At 42.7% G+C, this 26,536-nt stretch overlaps 1 long non-coding RNA gene across 1 annotated transcript in view; it reads right to left on the bottom strand.

The window, feature by feature from the left end:
• Positions 1 to 22,916, bottom strand: part of LOC137301324 (uncharacterized) — a 34,793-nt gene extending 11,877 nt beyond the window's left edge. The window contains exon 1 of the long non-coding RNA XR_010958276.1: positions 22,748 to 22,916. This is a non-coding gene — a long non-coding RNA (uncharacterized lncRNA). The remainder of the gene's footprint in view (positions 1 to 22,747) is intronic.
• Positions 22,917 to 26,536: the final 3,620 nt, after the last annotated feature.

Genomic DNA, 26,536 nt, shown 5'->3' with positions numbered 1-26,536 from the left:
GTAATGTGCTAATGTGTTAGACGGACTGTGAATTGCTTTTCACTTTAGCTGCGCATGATTTTTTAAAAATCTCTCTTACATTGGCCAATTGGCAATTTCACCAATTGAGGAAAGTTGGAGTCGATAATGGTGGAGAGGTGGGATTGTGCACATCTTTCAGGTCTCCTAGTTAAAAGTCCAGCAATTTATCGTTATTAACTCGGAGGAGGTGTTCTGGAGCTCTTCTGTGCTCGTTCCGTTGAGAGGTAACAGCACTTAAGTACAATGCATTTATATCCAGAAATGGCACAAATAATAGGTCAGGAGCATCACTCATCACTGACATATCTCACTTATATTTACCAGTTTTTAGAAGACCCCCCTCGTCTTTCAAATTGCGTTACTGAAATTATCATTGAGTCCACCCACTCACGATTTTCGATCAACTTGAGCAGTTCAGGCTGTTATAATTTTTCACTTCTTTCACTTTCTCTTTCTTCAGTGGCATAGAAATACTCCTTTAACCCATCGATGTCTGCAGCACCGATACAAGATAAATGTTTTAGTTTACTAAAGTGGGAGTTGAGAAATGCCCTGCAATTCAGAATGTAGATTGAACATCACTTTGTCGTGTGCATAATTAGAATTTGACAGCAATAGTCATTTGTGAAATCATCATTAAATAGTTGGAAAGATCTGATTTGCAGTGTTCCATACTTGGTGAGTTAATGCTGTCTGGGTTCTGGTTAGAGACCCAGAGATTGAAGTTTGGGTAATCCATTGCTGTGTAATACTGCCTGTCTTTCTAGGGGCACAATCTATTTCCACAATCATTTCCTCTAGTCGCGATCGTTGATTGAAGCAGATATTGCTACCACAAGGCATCGATGTGGAATTTCAGCAATAACCACAGACTTTTCCAGTCTTCCATTATATAGTTTGCTGATATATGATTAAACTCCCCTTCCCCTGAATCAGTACAAACATGGGCTCAGTCATTTGTTGGTATGTCTGGAATTCCAAGGAGGAAAAGGGATTAACCCTTTTGCGACTAAAGTTTCTGGGCAATAAGGTTCTGAGATGATTTCAAACTGGTATTTAACATTAAAAAAATCTCAGTGAGCTGTTTGCTACTTCGATATTATTGGATTGGCTGCTCTTTGAGCAGCAACGATAGCAATCGGAGTAGGTGAATTATGTTAGCTAATGTTTCTGGTTTGCAAAGCACAAACATCTGAGAATGGAGCCCCTTTAAATTGACACAAATCTGGACTATAATCCCATGAGCGTCCTCCTTGCAGGCATTCTCTGCACATCCCCAAGGCACCCTTTTCACACTGTTCAGAAATGTTCAAGTTATTACAATCTAAATCCTTACTTGTTTCAGGGATTTTCTTTGTGTCCATGCGAGTAAAGGAAGACTGATGACCTGCCCGTGTCATTAATACCATATCGCTCTCCCTGTAGATATACTTTCCAAAGTCCTGGCTTCAACTCCTAAGGAACTCTGCAGTTTCTAAGCTCTTTACACTTCCACATTTGCAACCTGGTATCCTGGGTATCAGCATGTTAAACAAAAGCTGTTTGCAGTGTGGCGTAGTGCGAGGTTAATGACATCGTTGCTCTGTACCCCATGAGAACGAGCAGAAAAAATGTAAAAGCCAATTGTAAGATCCAGAGCAACTGCGGCTGAAAAATACAGAACTGGGAGAAATACAAGATTGATATAGCGTGCTGCGAATATAGGAGTTGCCATTGCCGACGGTGAGGTCAAAAACAAACTGAAGTGCAGGTCTCAGAGGTTAGTGTTTTCAAGATGTCCTACAGGAGCTGAAGGAGAAAATGCATTTATTGATGGCAAGAGTAGGCATCTGTTTTGTTATTTTTACCCTTAATTTCTCTCAGGCCACTGACTACCAAAATGCTCCTTCTGCCAAGGTGATGGTATTATCCAGCCTATTTGTCTATACCTATTGTCAGTGAGCTCAAGCAAAAGGTTACATAGTTGAAGCTGTGTCACCCAGGTTGTGTACATTTTTTCTCCAAGAAGGACTAGTTGGTTATCACAGAGCTCCATGTCATGGCCTGGCAGAAACTGACAAACCCCATCAAACTTGAGCTACCAGGTTTGAGTGATAGATAAGTCATGGACTCCACTCAAAACCTTCCAGATGAGTTGATCATTCATTCACTGAGCCTTCATAATGGATTTTGCCTTGAACTTTATTTTCTGACCCTTTCATGTGATACCATTCCAAAATCAATGTTACATTCTAATTCTCTTGTACAAGGCAATTGATTTGCAGGTGATGGATTCATATTTATATTGACTATCTTTGTCTGAAATTTTATGTACAGAATAATAGATTTACCTATTTTAATGACTTTTTTAAAAGTATGTTTTGTCCCACTCTCTCTCGATCTCAGTACCATGCAACATGATATGACTAAGGGCACCTGTGCAGGCAAACTGCTCCCAGCCCTTTACCTCGCTTATAGGGCAACACTATTTTTTAAAATCTCAGGATCAATGCTATCTCTCCAATGTCAAATGATTATGAAAACCTAGACCATGGACAAACAGTGATATAAAGATTAGAAATGTGATGTTTCCACTAAGCCCATGTAAGTTCATTTACCACAGAACCATAGATGTTTATAGCACAGAAGGAAGCTTTTAAGTCTGTGCCAGCTCTTGGATGGAACAATTCCACTGCAGTAGTCTCTCCTCATAACCCTGTATCAATTGGGGAAATTTTTTTTTTGTAGACATAAGAAAAGTATTAGAACAGTTTGTAATGTTGAGATAAGATTTTTATGTAAGAGCCTAAGATATGGAGATCTTCAAGAAATCCTCAATGTTAAACAGTTATAGATGGATGGCCTTCGACCCTCTCCCACCTCTCAGCATTCATTGTTGATAAGCCCAGTGTTAGAGCTCTCTCGACTACCCCATTTCCCCTTCAGCCAAGAGGGTGGCATAGTCAAGGCTTCATATTTCTTTTTACAGTTACCAACACAATGCCATTCAGTGACTGGACAACTGGAGTGGCTTTCAGTGCAAATGGGACCACATCTATTATTACTTATGTTTTTATACAGTATCACCCTCCCCCAGAAATAGATCTTTCCAGTAATATTTTTTTTTAAATAATAAGAAAAGACAATTTGGTCACCTTTCTCCTTCCATGCATCTATTTGCATGGAGTATTCTCCTGACAATGGTGAATAACTGCAAATAATATGTTCAGAAAACTGAACAATTTCACTCAGCTTGCCTCAAATTTGATAACTGTACTGAGTGATGCTCACCGTTTGTAGCAGATGGACACAAACCTGGTCACATTTTCCAAAAGAAACCAGGTTTGATTTGAATCTCAGTTATGGATGGGATTTAGATTTCCCTAGGGTTGAAAACCAATTTTTAACCTGGAGAAGGCCAATAACTAGTAACTTACTTGGTATGGCTGCACAATTATCATTTATATTTAAAATAAATCTGTCAAGTCAATCATGTAACTGTGACACTTATTTTAGGATATGAGAAAATGTTTGTAGAGATGAACTCTGGTAGTTGTACGGTGCAGTGGATTAGAACATTGTCCTGTCGGTCTAGATTGATCGGTTAAAAGTCTGCCATTTGCAAGGGTCCTGGATGAAATGAGGTTGGGTGGTCTGAAACAAGTTCCAAATAGGCATGAACTCACCTCACTAAATGGATAACAATTTAGCATTACATTGGTAGTTTTATTTAGAGGGTTCAAAGATGGCTGTCGTGGGAAATATAAACATTACACCGCTGTAGTAGGGAGTCCTATTCTGAGGTTGATGTTGAGGCACATCAATGGGGTGGTGTAAAGGAAGCTCTTCTCTGCATAGAACCTGCGTTACACCTCCTGGTTGTGCGCTGGAGGTAAATATTGGAAATGATTAGAAATTCTGTTGTATCACTGTGACTTTTAATATTTTATACAAAAGTTAGGTGGGCATAGGAAAAGGTGAGCTTGGATGGCATCGTTGGTTTTTTCATTTTTAAAAAAAAAAGTTAAATGCCATCAACTTTCTTCATAAGTTCTTTGAGCTCTTTTGCAAACGAGCTGAGAGTGTCAAATGAGCTGCAGAATCCTGGCTTTGTGCCTGCCCTCCTCAGTGATCTATTGATGTAGAAGTTGGTGGCGTTACACCTAATAGGAACAATTTATCTGTGTCTTACTATGCACATGGCCTTAGAACCTGTTCTGTGCATCACACATTACTTAAAGTGGCTATAAAGCATTTAAGAGTGTTGACGAATGAAGGGAAAAGACTGTAATGTATGCACTTGTAACTGCACACTGAGCAATTAAAAATTAATAAGGATCACAGTTACTATTTAAAAAAGGGCTACAAAAAAAGTAAATGTTGTTTGGGGAAGTACAATATGTGCTCAACAAGAGCTTTGGCAGCAAGTCTAATTAATTCTTTCAGAAAATTAATCAGCCTAATTATGTACGTCATTAGCATAAAAGAGGGAAAGAAAAACAAGATGTAACACTTGCAGTGAGAGGGGACATCTTTCAACAGGGTTATTTCAAGTGTTCTTAAAGAGATGCTGTGGGCATTATAGTCAGTGATAACTGCTAACAATAGATTAATGCCAGAATGCACTTAATCTGATTTCCTACATTTTATTTTATTTCCCTTGCCCTCCAGTACACATTTGTACTTGTCGTGTCAAACCGCTGATCTGATAGCAAGATTCCAATTAGTGATTGATGACACCAAATATGCAAAATCTGCATAACTAAATGAGCTGGTGACAGTCTGAGGTGAAGGCTTGTATTAGTCACTGTACTGTGGGAAGAGCCTGTCTTTTGTTGCCTCATTATTTAAAGGGATATTGGCAAGCAGACGAAGAAAGCTCAATACTAAGATCCTGCTCAAAACCCAGCATGTTGGCCACAACTTGGGGTACATGTACCACACTAACTCTTCAAGAGCGTTTGTATTTTAATCAAACTTGAATTCAACTTTAAAAATTGACAGGTGCTCATATGTTTGATGGCATAATGGCATTGTATTGAAGTGCGGCTTCACGTCTACTGGTAGCTCCCTGGTATCTTGTTCTTCACTTGCAAGCCTGCAAAGTTACTAATTCATTTTTCAGGGCACCAGGTGTGAAGCTTGGCTCAGTTGTTGGCACCGTTGCCTCTGGTCATAAAGTTTTGGGTTCAAGCTCCATGATAGACTTCAGCACGTAACCTAGGATGAGACTTTAGTGCAGCACTTAGTGCACAATGTCCCATGGCTCAATTCAAAAAAGAACAAGGAGTTCCCCAATATCCTTGTCAATGTTTCTCCCTCAATCAATACAATTAAAAACAGACAAACTACTTATTTATCTAATCAGCTTGTTTGTGAGACTTTGCTGTATGTTGTGGCTCTGTGTTTTACAACAGTAACTACACTTCAAAAATAATTTAGTGGGAGTGCACTGCTTTGGGACATGCTGAACACATGAAGGACACTATACAAATGCAATGTCTTCCTTTCTTTTCAGAGCTGAGCTCGATGCTCTCTCCATCTGAGTTATGCATACTTTTACAACAGGTATCACTGAACATCAATGAGGACATAGAAGCATGGCTTATTTTCTCCTTTCCTTTTGCTGAGAGCAATAGACCCCTTGTCATGTCCCTCACCAGGTCTCCCACTGAGATGACCTAACTGAGCCTGTGATGGTGTTTGTGTAGCACATCACATCATACATTTTACCCACTGAGCTATGCAGGGAGCAAAATCCCATCTTAACTAACATTTGCACTTAGATTTCATCCAGAGAGGATGAGATTACCTGGAAGAAGAGTGAAAAAGTGCCACTGAGGGTAAGGGGAACCATTGCCTCCTGCCAGGTCAATCAATGAAACATACAGAGATGGCAGCTGAAATTATTACATGCTGGGCAGCCCCACTGATAAAGACCACATTTACTTGGGTCTGGAGTTGGCACTAAAATCCCAAAAGAATGCTCAGTGTTGCTCAATTTCAGCTGCCAGTCCACATGTTATATTGCCAACCTATATTGGCACTTGAGGTGAGAGTAAAGATTGAGCTAAAAAAAATGTTTTTATTGAGTTCTGTTCCCAAACTGCTTCCTCTAGAAATTGTTTTTGACATTTTAACAAGAAGCCCTATCTGACAGAGTTAGTATATAAGCAATGTCAAAGATAACTCTGTTGGCAGCCTCCTGCAACATGACATGAGGAAAGGGAAAGTATAAATTAGAGATCATGAAAGTAGTTAAAATATTTTATTAAGAACAAAGTAAGAAAGAACTTGCATTTATATAATGCCTTTCACGGCCAAAGCATTTTACAGCCAACACAGTACTTCTGAAGTGAAGTCACTGTTGCAATGTAGGAAACGCGGCAGCCAATTTGCGCACAGCAAGGTCCCACAAACAGCAATGTGATAATGACCAGATAATTTTTTTTAGTGATGTTGGTTGAGGGATAAATATTGGCCAGGACACTAGGAAGCAGTCCCCTGCTCTTCGAATAGTGTCATGAGATCTTTTACGTCCACCTGAGAGAGCAGACGGGGCCTCAGTTTAATGCCTCACTTTGCACATTGTGCTTTAAATCTATATATTGAGCTTAATTTTTAGATCTACCTTTTAACAACGAATTTACCTCTTTGTGTTTTTCCTTATACTTAGCCCCTTTATATTTGTATGCTTCAATTTCTTTTGTTTTTCTGTAATTGCGATTGATCAGTTCCAGTATTCTGCATAAAGACACGCTGGTTAGCAAGAGAACTATGACAGAGATTGCAGCACAGTTCATCAACTGACCCACAATATCACCATTGAGTATAACTGTATCAGTCTCCTTTACCTCCTTGGCCCACTGCAGCTTCCAGAGAGGATTTTAAAGCCACTGCAGCAAAATAGCAGTTCCATGAAATCTCAATCATTATGAATGACCTTCATTCATTTTGATTTTAATTGTGATCAATTTTGATTACAGTTATTCTGGAAAACAAACATAACTCCATTTGTTTGGTTTGCAGTTTGTCTCACTTTCTCGGATTATAAATCTCACTCTTAACGTTTCCTTGCTGTTAGCTGACTGCCACAAAATTAATTGAAAGTTTTGAAAGCCATTTGATTGAATAAGCATTTCTGCATAGTCCAGGAATCAGCCTTTTCAGTTATACACATAAGTAAGTTTATTCTCATTATGAATCCTATAGGTGTACATTTCTTCTTTCCCACAATTCGGGCATCATATTTGCCATACAACATTGCCCCTGGCACCAGACTTCCTTTCTACAGTGGCACTACTTCCTTCAGGATCACAGAGACCCAATGGAAAATTGCTTTTCTCTGGCACCCGCAGTGCAAATGTTTGATTTCAGCAGTGCCAGCTGTTTTTCTTTGTCGCTGTCAATATGGGGCGAGGGCAGATTTAGGCTCAGCTGCGATACTCTACCACACAAACGAACACTCGGTCAACACGCGTTGTCTATGCTCACACATGTGAAGAATGATCATTTAGGCACAGTACCAGAGTGTTGCTGGCACTGGAAAAACCAAATCAGCACCTTCAGGAGTGAAAACTGGGGCAAATAAAATACATTTCTGCCCATTTTCAATAGTAATATCCATATAGTATTAAAAATCTGTCTGCACGCACTTCCACTCTACAAAACCTTATTTCCCATTGCTACATTTTTGTCACACTTTTGTTTCAACTTTTACCATTATAAATTTCTACATCCACATTTATAATGGAAAGTGCCTATGTAAACTTGTCACACTGTAATTACACCCTCTCACCAGTGGTGGCACTGTACTGGATCAGTTTTGCATGAGTTCGTTCCTTAGCCTGCACTGCTGTGCTCCAACCAACACATTTTGCCTGCTTCTCAATTAGTGGTATCGTTTGCTATTTAACTATAAATCATATCAAATAAAATTATTGTGTGAAGGACAACACTTGATTTTGATTCCCCATGTGCAATGCCTCGGACAGCTGATCAGGAGTAGCTGAAATCTAAAGAGAATTAAATGTTTATTTTATGTGCAACTTTGATGAATAGGAGTGAATTCGACAGAATTTAACCAAAAGGAAATATAACTTCACTAATGATGAGAGAAAACAAAGGAAAGGATACAATTTTTTTCAAAAAATATTCTATTGCTACATGTAATTTTGAAACAATGTCACATTGGCAAGTTTTCCCTGCATTTGCTGCAACACAAACTTTTGTCATGCTGAGGGTTTTTTTTAAATTGATTTTTTAAGTGTTACATTAAAATAATTATTATGGGTTGACGTGACCAATTATGTGATAATCTAATCAGAGCCCCAAATGAATCATTGCCCATTTTTCTGTATTAAAATGCTTGCAAGGCATGTTACGAGGCTGCAATGTCTCTTTGTAAAATAAGCACTGGATAATTCCCTCCACTGACATTTGACCAACTAGAATCTATATTTATTGCAATGAAACCTGCACTTATCCTGGGTATGTTCATGTCTAGTGAAGTATATTGGCCCCCAGTTTTATATAAGTTGTGTACATTTTATTTTAAATATGACAGATGTTAAAAAATGAATTATCAGACAGCTGAATCTTTCCTACACAGAAGTATTTTCAAATAATAGATGGATAGAATTAGGTGATCCTGAGACAATCACTTGTTTCACATCATCTCTATAGAGTGCTTAAGTGTCATTTTTTGTATTTTATGGCTTCATTTGAAGTCCTCAAATGTATAATTGCTTTCCCTGTATCTCATTATTACTTGTATAGTATTGTAAAATGCAGTGGAGGCCACTCACACAAAACTCCAATAAAATCAAATCCCAATTATTATCCCAAGGCACCTCTGCAGAAAACCATTGTGATTCAAAGCAGTGTCAAACAATGGATTTCTGGATTATGGTTTCATTGACAAGGAGGTATATGGAAGGACACATGCACAAGTATCATTACTTGAATATTTTAATTTGAGGAAATACCAGATAGCATGTGGCCCTTTCATAGAATCATAGAATCATCAGGGAATCATAGAATCTTACAGCGCAGAGGAGGCCATTCAGCCTATCGTGCCTGTGCCAGCTCTTTGAAAGAGCTATCCAATTAGTCCCACTCCCCTGCTTTTTCCCCACAGCCCTGCAAATATTTCCTTTTCAAGTATTACTCTAATTCCCTTTTGAAAGTTACTATTGAATCTGTTTCCACCACCCTTTCAGCCAATGAATTCCAGATCTAACAATTCCCTGCGTAAAAAAAAAATTCTCCCCATCTTCCCACTGGTACTCTTGCCAATTATCTTAAATCTGTGTCCTTTGGTTATCGACCCTCCTGCCAGTGGACACAGTTTCTCCTTATTTACTCTATCAAAACCCTTCATAAGTTTGAAAACCTCTATTAAATCTCCCCTAATCTTCTCTGCTCTGAGGAGAACAAGCTCAGTTTCTCTAGTCTATCCACATAAGTGAAGTCCCTAATCCCTGATACCATTCCAGTAAATCTCCTCTGCAGCCTCTCCAAGGCCTTGACAACCTTCCTAAATTGTGGTTCCTGGAGGCTCAGTCACCACAAACAAACCACCTCCCAGAGGAGGGGAAATAATCCAACAGCAGCAATCCGTCTGTACCCAGGCAAGGACAGCAACCTCAATCAACAGGAGCACGATTTACTTTCCTTCTCCCGTACATCCCTCAACCCCAATTCAAATGAACCCCAAGGAACAAGATGGATATTACCTTCTTCATCCCAATGTCTGCCATCCACTCAGCTCCTCACTGGAAGAGTGCAGTAACTCAGTGGTGGGTTGAATTGACACGATGCCCCTTCCTCCGTGGTGCTGTGAGTTGGAACTCCCACAAATAGCAACCCTGCAGCAGCAACATTATCTCTTTCAGAAACATTGGCCCCAATATTTACGGGGAGGCGGGAGGAAGCGGGGGAGGCCGAAAATGGCCGAAGAACCTGGCAAGGCCGGGGACGTGGTGATGCTGCTGAACTTGATGCCAAGGTCCTGCCGAACTTGACGACAGGACCTCATTATCATTTTTTTTGATCCATTTCCCGCCCAGCAGCCGGCCGAATTGACAGCTTGGCTCGTGACCGGGAGGGAAAGCCAGCGGCAGGACAGTGCAGCCGGGGACCTTTGGGGACAATCGTCCACAATCGAGAGATGATTTGGAGATGCCGGTGATGGACTGGGGTTGACAAATGTAAGGAATCTTACAACACCAGGTTATAGTCCAACAGTTTTATTTGAAAATCACAAGCTTTCGGAGGCTTTCTCCTTCCTCAGGTCACCTGACGGGGGAGACCAGGCGGCCGGGAGGGAAGGGGAGAAGGCTGGCCTTGGGTGGGGGGTAGGGGGGGCAGCGGGAAGAGAGAGGACGTCACGACAGGGGGGAGATAAAAGACATCAGGGAGGGGAGTTGGGGGAAAGGTTGGTCACTGTGGCAGGGAGGAGAGATCGTACATCAGGGCTGGAGGGAATGAGGGGGGGACGTCGGCAATCATGGCAGGGGGGAGGCTGAAGGCATCTTTGAGAGTCCGGGGGGAGCTGGCCCACAAGGAATGCTGGAAAAGGCATATATCTTGTGGAGCCGGCAGGTTGCGCCTCCCTTTCACTGCCGGGTTTCCCAACCCCTGTGAAATCCGTGCAGCAGAAGTGAATTTTAAATTGAGCTCCCGATTGCACTGTGGGAGCCTGATTTAAATATGTTAATGAAGTGTCCCACCTCTCCACACTTGGATGCCCCAATATCCATCAGAGTAAAAAATCCAATGGGCGCGTGCCCAGCGTGTTGGGGACGTACTCCCCATATTTAACCCATTAAGCACCCCCGCTACCGACCCTCTCCCGCCCATCATGGGGGAGTTAATATCGAGGCCGTTATGATTGAGCAACAGAGATTAGTAGTTTTAATTTTATACTTCAAAAATATCTCCTAAGTAACTTAAAGTTGCCGGTTCATAATTTCTTATGAACATAGGAATGTACGAAATGGATGGGCAGGAAAAGACCAGCTGGTCCATCGAGCTTTCCCCACACTCATCATGACTAAACATTTCTTCCCATCCTCTCTGCCTTTCCCCCCACCCCTCACAACCATCTGCAACCCTCTTGGGAGAGGCGAAAAAACCCAGGGCCAGTAAGGGAAAAAATATTCTAAGTTCCATCCTCTCCTTTCCATACTGTGAGCATAACATGGAAAAAAAATGATTGTACTTACAGGGTCTTTGCGGCCGTGAAACAAGTCTTCAACATCTTTGACCAACTAGCAGCAATATTTTTTCTTTGCCTTTATTTAGATCTGTAGAAGTGTTCAAGGCGAAGGCCAATTCAAAGAGTATTGCCAATCTTTCTTGTTCAAAATGCTCCTAACAGTTAATCCATAATGAAGAATATTGTACCCCAGAAAGAATGATATTTTGATCAAGCAGCTGTAAAGTGGGAAGGTATGCTGCTGGGATCAGGTGCTAATCACTGATTCATTGGAAGTACTGGTACTAAACTCTTCAGTCACCAGTTGTCCTAAATTATCTGCTCTCCATGGTGGCGGTTGGAACATAAGAACATAAGAAATAGGAGCAGGAGTAGGCCATACAGCCCCTTCAGCCTGCTTCGCCATTCAATAAAATCATGTCTGATCTTTTACCTCAACTCCACTTTCTCGCTCTATCCCCATACCTCTTGATTCTCTTAGTGCCCAAAAATCTATCGATCTCAGTCTTGAATATACTCAATGACTGAGCATCCACAGCCCTCTGGGGTAGAGAATTCCAAAGATTCACAACCCTGAGTGAAGAAATTCCTCCTCATCTCGGTCCTAAATGACCGACCCCTTATCTTGAGACGATGACTCTTAGTTCTAATTGTAATTGGTTTCTGTGCCACTTGGCGAAGGAAGGAAGAGAAAAGAAAATCAGCCAAGGTTCATATTCCTGATTGTCGTGAGTGTTGATGGAAAGTATAAATGGTTTTCAGGTTAGGACAAGATTGGCCATAACAGTGGTGACTTCTAGTGCCATATAAAGCTGCCTGACCTTCCAGTCTAGGCTTCTTCCTCTCTCACCCCTGCCAATTCTGCATCTTTGTTTGTGATTGGTCTCTGTGAGGGGGAACTGCGTCTATCTATATGTGGGCGAACGCATGATAAATACATGCAAATAAGACAACCACAATCTGTTGTGTCTTCTGCAATTTACATAGAACTCATAGAAGTTACAACATGGAAAAAGGCCATTTGACCCAACCAGTCCATGTCGGTGCAAGCAAACAGTTCTAAACATATTTGCCCACCCTGTTCTCTTATCCCTTCAATCCCTTGCCCTTCATCCACCTATCCAATCTAATCTTGAATTTTGGCATGGCTTGTGCCTCAACAACTAACCCTGGAAGTGAATTCTGCAGCTTCACAAACATTCTGTGTGAAGAAGTTTCTCCTGCCAGCAGTTCACTCTTTCAGCACTGAGCATAGGTGCCGCAGAGTAGAAGTCAATGGTGTGACTCCCAGGGCAAAACTCGGAGAGGCCTGTGCAAGCGTGCTCAGAGCATGACCATGGGCAGGCCCCATCAGTGAAAAGAAACAGTTTTAGGAATCTTTTATAACCAGGCAGCTGACCAGCAGCTTCCTCCTTTACCCACTGAGGCTTGTCCCTGAAGTTTACTGCTGCAAGTCCCTGCCCTCAGACTGACATGACTCTCTGGCAGAGATCAAGAAGCCTGTCGTCCATATGTAAATGGCACTGGGCTCAGAAATATAGTTGGAGGAGGTGGGGCATCTGAGGGTGGGGGTGGGCAGATCCAAGTCCTGCCTTCTGGAGATGTGCTCCAAGCAGGGGACGGTAGGGCCAAAGTTCAGTTATGAAGAATAGCCTCTTGGGCAAAGTTCCGGAAGGGAATTAAACCATTGCATCTTCAGGAGTTGAAGAGGTAAATATTATTTTTAAAGCGTTCATTTAGATAAAATATTGTTCAATATTTTTGTCACAAATAAGAACCATTCTTTGAAGTTCCCAGTGATTTTCTGACTGTTGCTATTGTTTATTTACTGTTTTTATGCACTTGTTTACAAAATCAAACTGGATTTTTAATTATCATAGAATGGTTACGGCACAGAAGGAGGCCATTTGGCCCATCGAGCCTGCGCCACACATGTAGTATTTAGACATCGGATAGTCCCAGTTGAATATTTTACAACCTGAAAATATATTCACTGATGGTCTAGAATCTGAGAAAAATAGAGTCCTTTGCATGTCCATTAACATCTTTTTTTAAGTAAACGACTTGATCATGGCAGATGGAGGTCATAGGACCAGATTCTTCTTGTGGTCCAGCAAGTAAACACTAACATGGCTTCATTATTGAGTCACTTTTCCGACTGAATGTGGCATCCTTGTGCCATGCATGTTTCAGACTGGTGCTGAGTTGCATCCCAATCATCCAGCTAATCCAATTGCTTGAACAAGCTATTTACTACACAAAATGGCTATCCAGTACCTGCCTTGATCCATGATTGGCATCAGTTTAATACTCAGTAAAGTTTTATCAAGGGGTATAATTTCAGAATTTTTCGCGACATCCCAGAGCTGCTAGGATATGGATATTTGGCCACAGAGACACACAGTAGTATTTCGGTGAGTTTACAACAGCATAGGAAGAATCACGAGAATTCCCATGGAGAGGGACCGTTTGTTTCTTTATGCACATGCACCGCCATTTGGTGAAAGGGACGGACTAAAACTAAAGACTGCAGAAGCCTGTCAAGAAGTGGAAGAACTGGTAGGAAGGAGAATGAATTAATAGCTGGGAATAAAGTCACTTAAAGTCTAAGTGTCAGGTTTCAGGATTTTTGCACAAGCTTTGGTGTAATTTATATTAAAATCTGTTCCAGGTTAAAAGTTTGCTTTTAAGGGAGTACATTTGCTGGAAAACCACATATTGGGAATACTGATAAGAAGTCTCTGGAAACATCTTTCCAAATGGCCTCTGATATTGGGTGGGGGGGGGGGTCATTAAAACACATCCCACATTGATGATTTGAATGTCTTATTCTTTTGAGCTTTGCAGGAGTGAAGGTTCAAGGATCCCATCTCCAGGGGAAGTGATAGCCAGTTTAATTGGCAGCTCTACTAGCCAACACCTGGACAGAGAAAGGGCTAGAGGCTGAACCTTCAACTTTCTGTCCACTGGGAGGCCACAAAAAGAATCAAGAGACACGTCAGGGCCAATTGGTAAGGTATGCCCAGAGTGGCAGTCAACCTTAAGAGGGGAACCAACCAGGTCCAGAACAAGCCTTGGTATCATATGTGATAGGACTGACCAAAAGACAGGTAACCAGAGCAGTGTGGCATATTTTTATTATTTATGAGGCTGGACTCAAGTAAAATTGCATCAGGATGATATTTGATATGATTGTTACTTTGTACATTCAGTTACTGACGGTAAAGTAAAGCAGCTTAAAAATTCATATCAAAACTTTTCTCACTAAAGTGTTAATCAGTCAACCTATCGGAAGATTGGAGAAAAACACGTGAAGGTCCGGGTGAGGAGTTGTGAAGCAAGAGAGTCTAATTGTTATACCCCTCTCTTCCGGGTTTCACTAAATTACATCTAGATATTGGGTCACAAAGGTAAAGTCTTGATCATGAAAAACACTTACAAAGAGACCAATGACTCTAATCTGAGAGAATATCTAAAGCAGACCTTAAACTTGTAACAGTAGGTAAACCATGAATTGTCTCAATGATAACTTGTGTTGCTATGTCTCTCTTTTCCTTCAAAACTCTCCATAAAACTTATTTCTTCAGGCCCTTTCCTGAAATCCCTTCTTATTTCTTGCTTGGTGTAGCCTTTTCCCCTTTTTTTTCTTATATGTGAGGAGTGCTGTAGAATTACAAGTCATTGTGCTGCTCAGTAAAGATGGAAGCAATTTCAGCTAATTTTCTTTTTGAAGGTCTTTTCCAACACAGCATGATGCATATAAGAAAGGTCAACAACTAAAATCCTTCCCTTAATCCACACTTTCACATTCTTCCTATCCTCCTTATGCTGGATCGCTCAGAGATGAGGGCTGTAGCAGGCTGATGTCATGGCAACAAAGGTCCTCAATTTTATTAGCTGTGATGTCTATTGTGCAGCACCCAATCACTGGCAGTCCAGTGAGTGGGGAACAGGCTTATGACAACCCATTGCAATCCAGCAGTAATTTTGTACCTTTTCCTTTTAGTGTTGCTTTAATGATTGATTTGGGTGGGAGATGGAAAGGGAGGGGGAGGCAGGCACTCTATTCCGATCAATTGCGACGACAGAGGTGAACATGCTTCTATTTCCCTTGGTTGTATCTTTTGTGGGTGGAGGTCTGGATCGCTGTTTCCTCCCAGTTAAAGGAAACTTGCCCACTGGGCGACAGGAGCAGAATCTGATCTTCAGCTTTTCGAATTCCTGAATTTCAGGCAGCGAAATTTTTTTAAAAACACAGAATTTGCATTTCTGCTACAGTTAGAAACTTTCTGGTGGCCCTCAGTGCATTAGATTTGTGTACATCCATCAAACTCCATAATTTATTTTCTGCACAGATTTTATTACAAGTGGCTTTTCCTTTATTTTATGTAAGTACAAAAGTCAGAAGTTGCTAAAATGATTTCTAAATGCGTTTCCAATAAAAGCATTTAACAACAACGAAGAAGCATGGAATTATTAGTTAAGGAATTACGTTCTCATTCCCGTTAGACTCTGACTGTCTCCAGTGCACTTTTCTCGGTCTGGAGATGATGAAATCTGACTTCTCCATATAATAGAGTATAATGTTTGCTGAGGTAGGTCACAGCTGTGCAGTCCAATGCTGCATTATCTCAGGCAACCAGCTTCATCAGTGTCAAATATATCCACGTCAATTGTTTTTCATTTACACTGTGGCCAACAAGGGAATGCAAGTTATTTCAATTAAGTGCATGTAGTTTGCAGTGAAGCCAAAAGTATCTAAGAGTTGCACCCAGTACAAAGAATTTTCTTCTTTTTTCACCCCCCTTCCCTCTCTACTTTTTTTTGGTTATTTTGTTCTTTAGGTTAGAAGCTGGGAGTGGCCATAACATTGACTTCTTCCCATTCCACTGAGCAAGTCTCTAAGAACTGCATGAGTAAAATAACTCCAGTTGATTTGCTCTCTGGTTGTCTTTTCACCCTTGAATTGTTGTCTTTTATTTGCTCCGCGACTGCTCTCCTCCCCCCACTCACCTTCCTAATTGGGAGCTGTACAGTATTGGTAAAGTAATTAAATACGTTGTCACACTTTTAAGTGGCACCTAGGAATTTTGAATCATTAGAACCAGATTGTCTGGAGTTCTTGGAGAACTTGGTTTCATTCAGTGCTCCACAGAAACATTAAGCAGTGTATTATTTAAGATTTTATCAATATGTTTAGTAATTGGAGTATTTGTGATGCAGGTTTTATTTATGTCTAAAAATGTAATAAACACATTGTGTAGCTACATCCAATCACTTTCAGCCCAGTTAACTGCGTGGTTTGTATGGATGCAAGTGGTTTCAGTTTTGCATCGATGAAAACTGTATAACATAACTTGGGAATGAAGTTGGCCAGATTGACTTTTGGCAACTGGTCTGACATTCGCACCAGCTGCAAAATAATTAACTAGGGCAATGTAAACTTTTCAAACTTCACTGTGCTTTGCCTCTTTGCCAACAATGACACGAAGCTGGCATTTGGCTACCAGGGAGCAGAGCTCTGCAAGTGTGTGCTCACATAAACGTGCAGACCTCCATTTTGACTGGCGAGAGAGGAGTGCTCAGCTGGCAGTATAACTCAGCTCTGTTTGATTTGCATTTGTTCTACGTCTGTATTATCTCAAGTGGTATTTAACACATTGAGTACATAGAGGTCTTTAAGATTATGAATAGTTTCTGACATAGCTGCCAGGCTAGGTCTGCAGCAGGTGGTGAGAGAATCAACACCAGGGAAAAACCTACTTGGCCTTGTCCTTACCAATCTACCTGTCACAGATGCATCTGTCAATGACAGTATTGGTAGGAGTGACAATCGCACATTCCTTGTAGAGACGAAGTCCCGACTTCACACTGAGGTCACAGTCCATCGTGTTGTGTGGCACTGCCACCATGCTAAATGGGATAGATTCAGAACAGATCTAGCAGCTCAAAACTGGGCATCCATGAGACGCTGTGGGCCATCAGCAGCAGTGGAACTGAATTCCATCAGCATCTGTATCCTCATGGCCTGGCATATCCCTCACTCTACCATTACCATCAAGCCAGGGGCTCAACCCTGGTTCAATGAGGAGTATAGAAGAGCAAGTCAGGAGCAGCACCAGGCATAACTAAAAATGAAGTGCCAACCTGGTGAAGTTACAACACAGGATTACATGCATGCTAAACAGCGGAAGCAGCATGTTATAGACAGAGCTAAACGATCCCACAACCAATGGATCGGATCAAAGCTCTGCAGTCCTGCCACATCCAGTCGTGAATGGTGGTGGACAATTAAACAACTAACGGGAGGAGGAGTCTCCGTGAACATCCCCATCCTCAATGATGGCAGAGCCCAGCACGTGAGTGCAAAAGACAAGGCTGAAGCGTTTGCAACCATCTTCAGCCAGGAGTGCCAAATGGATAATCCATCTCGGCCTCCACCTGAGATCCCCACCATCACAGAAGCCAGTCTTCAGCCAATTCGATTCACTCCAAGTGACATCAAGAAATGGCTGGATACGCTGGATGCTGCAAAGGCAATGGGCCCCGACAACATCTCGGCTGTAGTGCTGAAGACTTGTGCTCCAGAACTAGCTATGCCTCTAGCCAAGCTGTTCCATGACAGCTACAACACCGGCATCTACCCAACAAAGTGGAAAATTACCCAAGTATGTCCTATCCACAAAAAGCAGGACAAATCCAATCTGGCCAATTACGGCCCCATCAGTCTAGTGTCAATCATCAGCAAAGTGATGGAAGGTGTCTTCGACAATGCTATCAAGCGGCACTTACTCACCAATAGCCTGCTCAGTTTGGGTTCCGCCAGAACCACTCGACTCCAGACCTCACTACAGCCTTGGTCCAAATATGGACGGAAGAGCTGAATTCCAGAGGTGAGTTGAGAGTAACTGCCCTTGACATCAAGGCAACATTTGACCGAATGTGGCATCAAGGAGCCCGAGTAAAATTGAAGTGAATAGGAATCGGGGGAAAACTCTCCAGTGGCTGGAGTCATACCTAGCACAAAGGAAGATGGTAGTGATTGTTGGAGGCCAATCATCTCAGCCCCAGGACACTGCTGCAGGCGTTCCTCAGGGCAGTGTCCTAGGCCTAACCATATTCAGCTGCTTCATCAATGACCTTCCCTCCATCATAAGGTCAGAAGTGGGGATGTTTGCTGATGATTGCAGTGTTCAGCTCCATTCGCAACCCCTCAAATAATGAAGCAGTCCATGCCCGCATGCAGCAAGACCTGGACAACATTCAGGCTTGGGCTGATAGGTGGCAAGTAACATTCATGCCACACAAGTGCCAGGCAATGACCATCTCCAACAAGAGAGAGTCTAACCACCTCCCCTTGACATTCAATGGCATTACCATTACCGAATCCCCCACCATCAACATCCTGGGGGTCACCATTGACCAGAAACTTAACTGGACCAGCCACATAAATACTGTGGTTACAAGAGCAGGTCAGAGGCTGGGTATTCTGCAACGAGTGATTCACCTTCTACTTCCCAAAGCCTTTCCACCATCTACAAAGCACAAGTCAGGAGTGTGATGTAATACTCTCCACTTGCCTGGATGAGTGCAGCTCCAACAACACTCAAGAAACTCAACACCATCCAGGACAAAGCTGCCCGCTTGATTGGCACCCCATCCATCACCTTAAGCATTCACTCCCACCGTGGCTGCAGTGTGCACCATCCACAGGATGCACTGCAGCAACTCGCCAAGGCTTCTTCGACGGCACCTTCCAAACCCACAACCTCTACCGCCTAGAAGGACAAGAGCAGCAGGCATATGGGAATACCACCATCAAGTCACACACCATCCCGACTTGGAAATATATCGCCGTTCCTTCATCGTCGCTGCATAAAAATCCTGGAACTCCGTACCTAACAGCACTGTGGGAGAACCTTCACCACACGGACTGCAGGGATTCAAGAAGGCGGCTCACCACCACCTTCTAAAGGGCAATTAGGGATGGGCAATAAAAAGTGGCCTTGCCAGCGATGCCCACATCCCATGAATGAATAAAAGAAATGAAAGAGTTTGATAGGATAGACATAAAGAAGATGTTTCCATGTGTGGGGGAGACAAAAACTAGAGGCCATAAGTATAAAACAGTCACTAATAAATCGAATAGGAAATTCAGGAGAAACTTCTTTACCCAGAGAGCAGTTAGAATGTGGAACTCGCTACCACAAGGAGTAGTTGAGGCGAATAACATAGATGCATTTAAGGGGAAGCTAAACACGAGGGAGAAAGGAACAGAAGGTTATGCTGTTATGGCTAGATGAAGAGAGATAGGAGGAGGCTCGTGTGGAGCACAAACACTGGCATGGATCAGTTGGGCCAAATGGCCTGTTTCTGTGCTGTACATTCTATGTGATTCTATGTACATAGGGGCAGGAATATGGCATATCACTGGGCTATGTTTTATTTTTTTCTTCAACTGCAATATTTTTCCAACCAGCGATCTATAGAAACCAATGTTTGTGCTATTTAATCCTGTCTACATTGGATCTCAATTTCAAGAACACTTGAACACCTAATTTTTCCCTAAGAACTTTACAATTCACATTTCTAGTCAAACATTTGAAGCTCTAAGTGCAATATTATTGCAACACTTCCATCAACCTTCTAGCAAAGCATTCAAGAGCTTTTAACATTTAATCTGTGAAGAGCATCACCTCTTCACACTTAGACTTTCCTTTTATCACTGTTCCACATGTCTATTTAGCTTGTTCTCAAAAGCAGAACATTTCAGAAATACACTTATTTACACCTCTATCCAGCTGCTCTTAATGAGTTTTGTCTAGTCAGTGTCCTTTCCCTGTACGAATTTTTCATACAGTTTATATAACTAACTTTCTTAAATGCATTTCAATATTGTGATGTTTAAACATGCCTGCAGGATTTTAATTCTGCTACTGGCTGATCTCCCGTGGCATTGCTCACAGTAAGTTGATGGATGCACTGCTCTGAGGGCAGGAGGATTATGCCGCATCACACACTATGTATTATTCTGTTACTAAGGCAGACCTGTGTGTAAACTGCCATGATGTTTTAAGGCCACTTCGTCTAATTGCTGTGAATTGGTACATCCTGAAGACAGTTAGGTTATTTTCTGTTTTTGGGTAAGTTTCGCTGTACAATGGCAGCTGCTGATCAATCCCTGACTCCTACCCCAGGTCAGAAGAATGCAGCAGGAAATGACGGGCTTTCTTTTTAAATGTACTTTTGTAACTGCTACTTCAAAATCTGCATGCATCAAAAAGTGTGATACTTGAAATATGGAATCTCTCTCTCCCTATGTATGAATGTGTGTGTATGTATGTATGTGTGAGTGTGTATGTATGTAAGAATATATGAGAGAGAAATGCATGACATCATGTCTCCATGACCAAAAGAGGAAAGAGAGCCCAAAAAAGAGATGGGTGAAATAAAATGCTTACCTGTTGCTGTGCATTGATCAAGAAAGAAAACATTCACAGGAGAAAATTGGGCTAAATGATTGTAGAACTGCTCCATCTCTTCTATTTTTATTTGTCATGTCATAATAATGCAAGCAGCCATCAGCAAGCACAGTCTGACACTGTTATGTTTGTTGCATTGTACATTTCGTATTAACACTTGCTCCTATTCCCATTCCATTTCCTCATATCTGCTTATCGCTGTTTTCCAAACTTCAATCTGGACAGAACAATCTCTTTACTGTGCTATTATTGAAATAATTTTTTTCTGTGACTTGTTTGCCATCTATTTCCACCATCTGCCTCCAATTTTACCTCACCACTACTAACACTGAAAACCTTGATGTGGAGATGCCGGTGATGGACTGGGGTTGACAATTGTAAACAATTTTACAACACCAAGTTATAGTCCAGCAATTTTATTTTAAATTCACAAGCTTTCGGAGGCTTCCTCCTTCGTCAGGTGAACGATGTTCACATCGTTCACCTGACGAAGGAGGAAGCCTCCGAAAGCTTGTGAATTTAAAATAAAATTGCTGGACTATAACTTGGTGTTGTAAAATTGTTTACAACTGAAAACCTTGTTCACACCTCTTCTCACCTTATAACTTGATCACTCCTGTGCAGTTGACCAGCCACTGGAGTTTCATAAACAAGACGTCATTCAAAACGCTGCCCCACACATCCTATCCCACACTAAATCACACTCCCCTAACACCCCTATGTTTACAAACCTCCATTTGCTCTCCATCCCCCAGTGCACTGAATTCAGAATTCTTGTCCTCGGCCTTGTCCCTTCCTATCCCTATAACCTTGTCCAGCACTACATATCAGAGCGCATCCTTCTCTCTTCCAACCCTGGCTTGCTTTGCAACCCACCTTCAGTTGCTGAGCCTTTCATTGCCTTGGCCCCATACTATGCCTTCAGTTCAGCTCCCCTTTAACTTTGCCCTGTCGCTGCTCAGTGTTCCAGTCACACCTCTGTGAATGCTTTGGGATGTTTTATTATGTTAAAGTTGCTACAAAATGCAAGTACATGTTGACAACTTGCAGTGCTCCCATACCGATTTTACCTAGTCATCTTACATTAAAATTATTTTTTTTTTTAAATCAAAGTTGTATCTGTAAACACGATGTTTCAGTATTATTTTTTATCCCTCCCACTCTTTAATGCTGGACTGAACTGAATTCCTTGACTTGCTTCTGGGAAGCTGATATCCAGTAAATTGTAAATGTGAAGTGGCAGGTGAAAGGCTTGGCTACAGTTCAAAAAGTAGCAGGCAGTGGATGGAGAATAATGAATGATTGGCTATGCGATATGATAAATATTTCCATGATGGAGTTGTGGTCAAGCCCTGTCTGAAAGCAGAATTTCTCTCCTAACAAAGAACCACTCTTTCATTGCACTGTATGTGCTGTGCCATTTAAACTATCTTTTTTCTAACATTTAGCTCTGTGATTAGATGATAAGTGCAAAAAGTATACAAGTTCAAAGTTAGTATCTGGCCTGTGTAGTGCTTAATACTTGTACATTCTGTGCACAGAATTCAGCATCAAACATGCTCGTCAGTACATTGGATTTAAATTTTGTGGAATTTGTGTTGTCATGGAGCTGAAACATAGGATATAAATAGAACTGGCAACTTGAATATGGTACGATGTGGGTAAATAATTAAACTGTTCAGTCTCCCATGTTGCATCTTCCTGGTGAGCCTCAGCAAATTATCTCCCACATCCTGTCAATTCAATATTTATTGACGGCATTGTCCAATCCCAGAGTTGAAAATGAGGAGAAAGTACAAATATAAGATACCCACTCCTACAGCTGTTCACTTGGTACAAACACAACAAAAATGTGAGCATGTTTTTGTTTTAAATGGAGCATTTAAAATTCACTAAAGTTTTTAAATAAAGTTTAAATTCAAGTGGTGAAGTTATTTTCCTATCATTGTCTTTGATTCTAGTTGCTGCATTATTTGTAAACATGAATTTCTGATTCAAGAGCCAAAGATTCTTGATGACTTAGCCTCTACTATTTTTTTCTTACCAATTCTCCTTCACAGGGTCAACCCTTCCTCTGCCATCAATTGTTGCTGAGCAAAAAGACTGGCAAGCAACTAGTCTGCACATTTCAGTCAGTGCCATCCTGCATTAGGCTAAGGAGGGAAGTGCGACCGGCCTGGGATGACTCTCCCCATGATACCTTCCTCTTTCTCTGTGAGGAAATGCCCAGTTTCTGTTCAGTGATCCCCAGCGGCAACAGAACTGAGAATGTGAACTGAGTGACCCCATGTGTCATCAGTCTGCAGCACAGTGCACAGGAGCTCGTAGGAACTGTGTTGTAGCTGCTTGGCTACCTTTAAAATGTTCTTTTCAACTGTGTGAATATTGAGCTGCATTTGCCACCGTGACGTTTTGGAATATCTGGTAACGCCTGCGGAAGTATTTGTCAGTCACGCACTATCTGCTGCAAGAACATTTAGGCTGTGATAAATTTAACAGATCCTCAGAGGGAATTGTTTCTTCAGAGAGTATTAGCCACAAACTGATTTGCTCTTCACATTACTGTTAATTTGATTAATACATACAGTCGTGTTTGATGACAAGTGGGAATTTTTTTTTGTGGCACATTGGCTTCCAGTTCAAGGTGACACTGAAAAGTGACATATTTAAAAAGACCAAACGGCATGATCTTAAAATTAGAGCTAGGTCATTTGGGAGTGAAATCAGGAATCTCTTCTTCACGCAAAGGGCAGGGAAAATCTGGAACACTCTCCACCAAAAAACTACAGATGCTGGGTCAATTGAATTTTTCAAGAATGAGATCGATAGATTATAGCTAGCTAGGGGTATCAATGGATCTGGAGCAATGGAGGGTAAATGGAGTTGAGGTACAGATAAGCCATGGTCTGATTGAATGATGGAACAGTCTCGAGGGGCCGAATGTCCTACTCCTGTTCCTACCTTCCTGTGTTCCTTTATTAGCACCAGTTTTTGGAAGTTTGAAAGAAGGCAGCCATTGACTTAAAGATTCCAGGGTCATATGAGGACAAAAAAATGGCTCCTTTTTTTCAGACTAAATAATGCTGTTGCAGACTGGGATGTGCAATGCCATAAAAATGGATGGTATGAAAAATAAAAATGTCAACTAAGTGCAGTAAATGGTCCTCTGATGAAAATTAAAGGCAAAGATAGCTCTCGAGGTAAGTGCTATCAAAGTAGCATCTTTGCCTTTGAAAAGCAAGAAATGTAAAAGTTATTTTTTCAGAACAACTGTATTTATACAGATGGACCCAGCATTGTGTCCCTGTACACTTGGGGATCACTGTGTTTGAGTAGGAGTGAGCACAGTGCCAGGTTAGAATGCTGAACTGGGGCAAGCTTGCCGGGTTTGTTGTGTTCAGATGAGTTCTGGTTCCCATTTTATGGCAGATTGCTCTGTTATGTTTGAAATCCAAACTGTTCTGGGAGCTGGGGGAACTTGCCAAATATTGACCTGTGCAACCAAATTTACTTCAACAGCAAATGCCTTTCTTCAAATCTCTGTTGAAAGTTCATAACGTTATATAATGTTCATAACATTATATTATATAAGGCTTGCCTCAAGCCAAACTATGGGCTCTATTTTAGCACCCGCTATCGGGTGCGTTCCTGGCGGGGGGGGGGCTCCGAAAATTGGAGAATCCCAGAGCTGGACCGGAGCCCGCCCCGAACCCACGCACTTCCGGGTTCCCCGCTGACGCGCCGGCGTGCGCGCGCAGCCCCCGCTGGTGGGAATCCCGCAGGCAATTAAAGCCAGCGGGATGCCACTTGAGAGTATTTACCTTGGTATTTCAGGTCATTAACAGACCTGATTAAGGGATTATGTGAGGAGGGGTGGGAGTTTAGAGAAAACTGGGACTGTTTCCCACACTGGGGGAAACACTCCCAGATCAAATGGATGTGTTGCAACTGTCAGCCTGTGGCAGCTGCAAAGGTCCATTTGACAGGTGGGGGGGGGGGGGAGACCCTCTGCCATTGCAGGAGGCCACTCTGTCACTTGGGACAAAGTTTGGCCTCCACCACCCTCCTCCTGACAGTCAAAGTCACCAACCTGCATACTTACCCCGGGGTCCGGAGACATGTACCTACCTTGCGGACCCCCTCAGATGTACATCTTGCGGATGGGGGCCGCCGTAGCTGCAGTCATGACCTCCTCGGAGGGCGAACAGCATCACCAGCCTCGCCATCCACGCCGTCCACCCCTGACACGTGGAGCTCCACAACAGAGTGCTGTGACACATCAACCTGTACAGCAGGAGGGAGGGCAACCGCAGAGAGAGATGTGTCGCAGAGGGCACTACCCTCGCCACATGGTCCACAGACCGAGGCTCAGCCTCCTGGACCTCTGTGAGCAGCAGTGCACACGGAGGCTCAGAGTCACTCGACATGTAGTCGTGGACATCTGCAGCCTCCTTCATGCCAAGCTGCTCCTGGCTGGCCCGAGCACCATCTTCTTACCTCGCTGTCAAAGTCACCACTGCCCTCAACAACTTCTCCTCCGCATCCTTCCAGGGTGCAACCGGGGACATCGCCGATGTCTCTCGGTCGTCTGCGCAAAAGAGCCCTGCAAATACACCTACACCCACTCTGCAGTGACACAATGGGTGGCATCAGTTGTGGGTCCTCATAGTGATCCTCAGGAGAAGGCATTATTGCACAAACCAGACAGGATTCACGAAGACATGGCAGTAGTGGTGCCAATATAATATGTAATGTGAGTTGGTCAGAAATTCAATGTAAGTAACACCCGTGACAAACCCTCAAACACCCTTGTGCATCCCCTTCATGCTCACGACACGTTTGCCTTACGCTGCCTACTGCACATATGTGATGCATGCCCTGTGGCTGCAGCACAGGTAGTGGCAGGTTGAGTGAGGCTGACCGTGAAAGAGATGCACGAGAGGGTGAGTATGAGATAGAGCCATGAGATTGTATGAGGATTGGGTTGAGTGGTAGTGGCGGGATGAGTACTGGCGAGGTGAGTAGGTGCAGGTAAGATGAGGATGAGGTTTGATTGGGTATGAGGGGTGATGTGATAGAGTAGTGTTGGCAGTGCTGAAGGAGATGTGGGGTGGGGGCAATGATGTGGCAGACGGAGTGTAGGGGAAAGACAGCGTGTACTCACTGTGGCTGACCTACTGAGGTCATTGGAGCGCCTCCTGCACTGTATGCAGGTGGGCGATATGTTGGTTGCGCTGGTGACCTCCTCTGCCACCTTGAGCCAGGTCTTCCTGGTGGCAGAGGCAGGCCGCTTCCTCCCGCCCGCTGGGAGGAAGATCTCTGTCCTCCCCCTCCTCCTCACCCCATGTATTGATACCTGGAGTGAGGCATCATTAAACTGGGAGCAGCCTTCCCCCTGGGCTGCTCCATGCTGTAATTTTTTCTATTTGTTGCAGCATCTGTCAGTGGAGGACTGCCCCTTAAAATAGAGCTCCTCCAGCTGACAGATCGTACTGCGCATGCGCAGCCCGCCCGACGTGCAGATCAGCAGTGGGGAACCCGGAGGAGCAGGTAAGTGGATCCAATTAGTGGATTGTCTGCTACAATCGCGCGGGAAGCTGACTAATTTCACGGGGTGCATTACCCACGGGCCCAATAGCCCCCCTGCTGAGAACCCGCAGCCCTGCTAACATCGGGCCCTATGTGTCTTAAATTGCTTGCTCCAACTTCTTGTAAAAAAAAAACATAAGTGAGAGCCTGGCAAATATGAACCAAGGAACAGGCGTAAGCCATTCAGCCCCTCGAGCCTGTTTTGCCATTCAGTGAGATCATTGCTAATCTGTATCGTAACTCC

Source organism: Heptranchias perlo, chromosome 33, assembly GCF_035084215.1.
Source record: "Heptranchias perlo isolate sHepPer1 chromosome 33, sHepPer1.hap1, whole genome shotgun sequence".
NCBI classification, from domain to species: domain Eukaryota; kingdom Metazoa; phylum Chordata; class Chondrichthyes; order Hexanchiformes; family Hexanchidae; genus Heptranchias; species Heptranchias perlo.
This window is presented reverse-complemented; position numbering and strand designations above follow the sequence as displayed.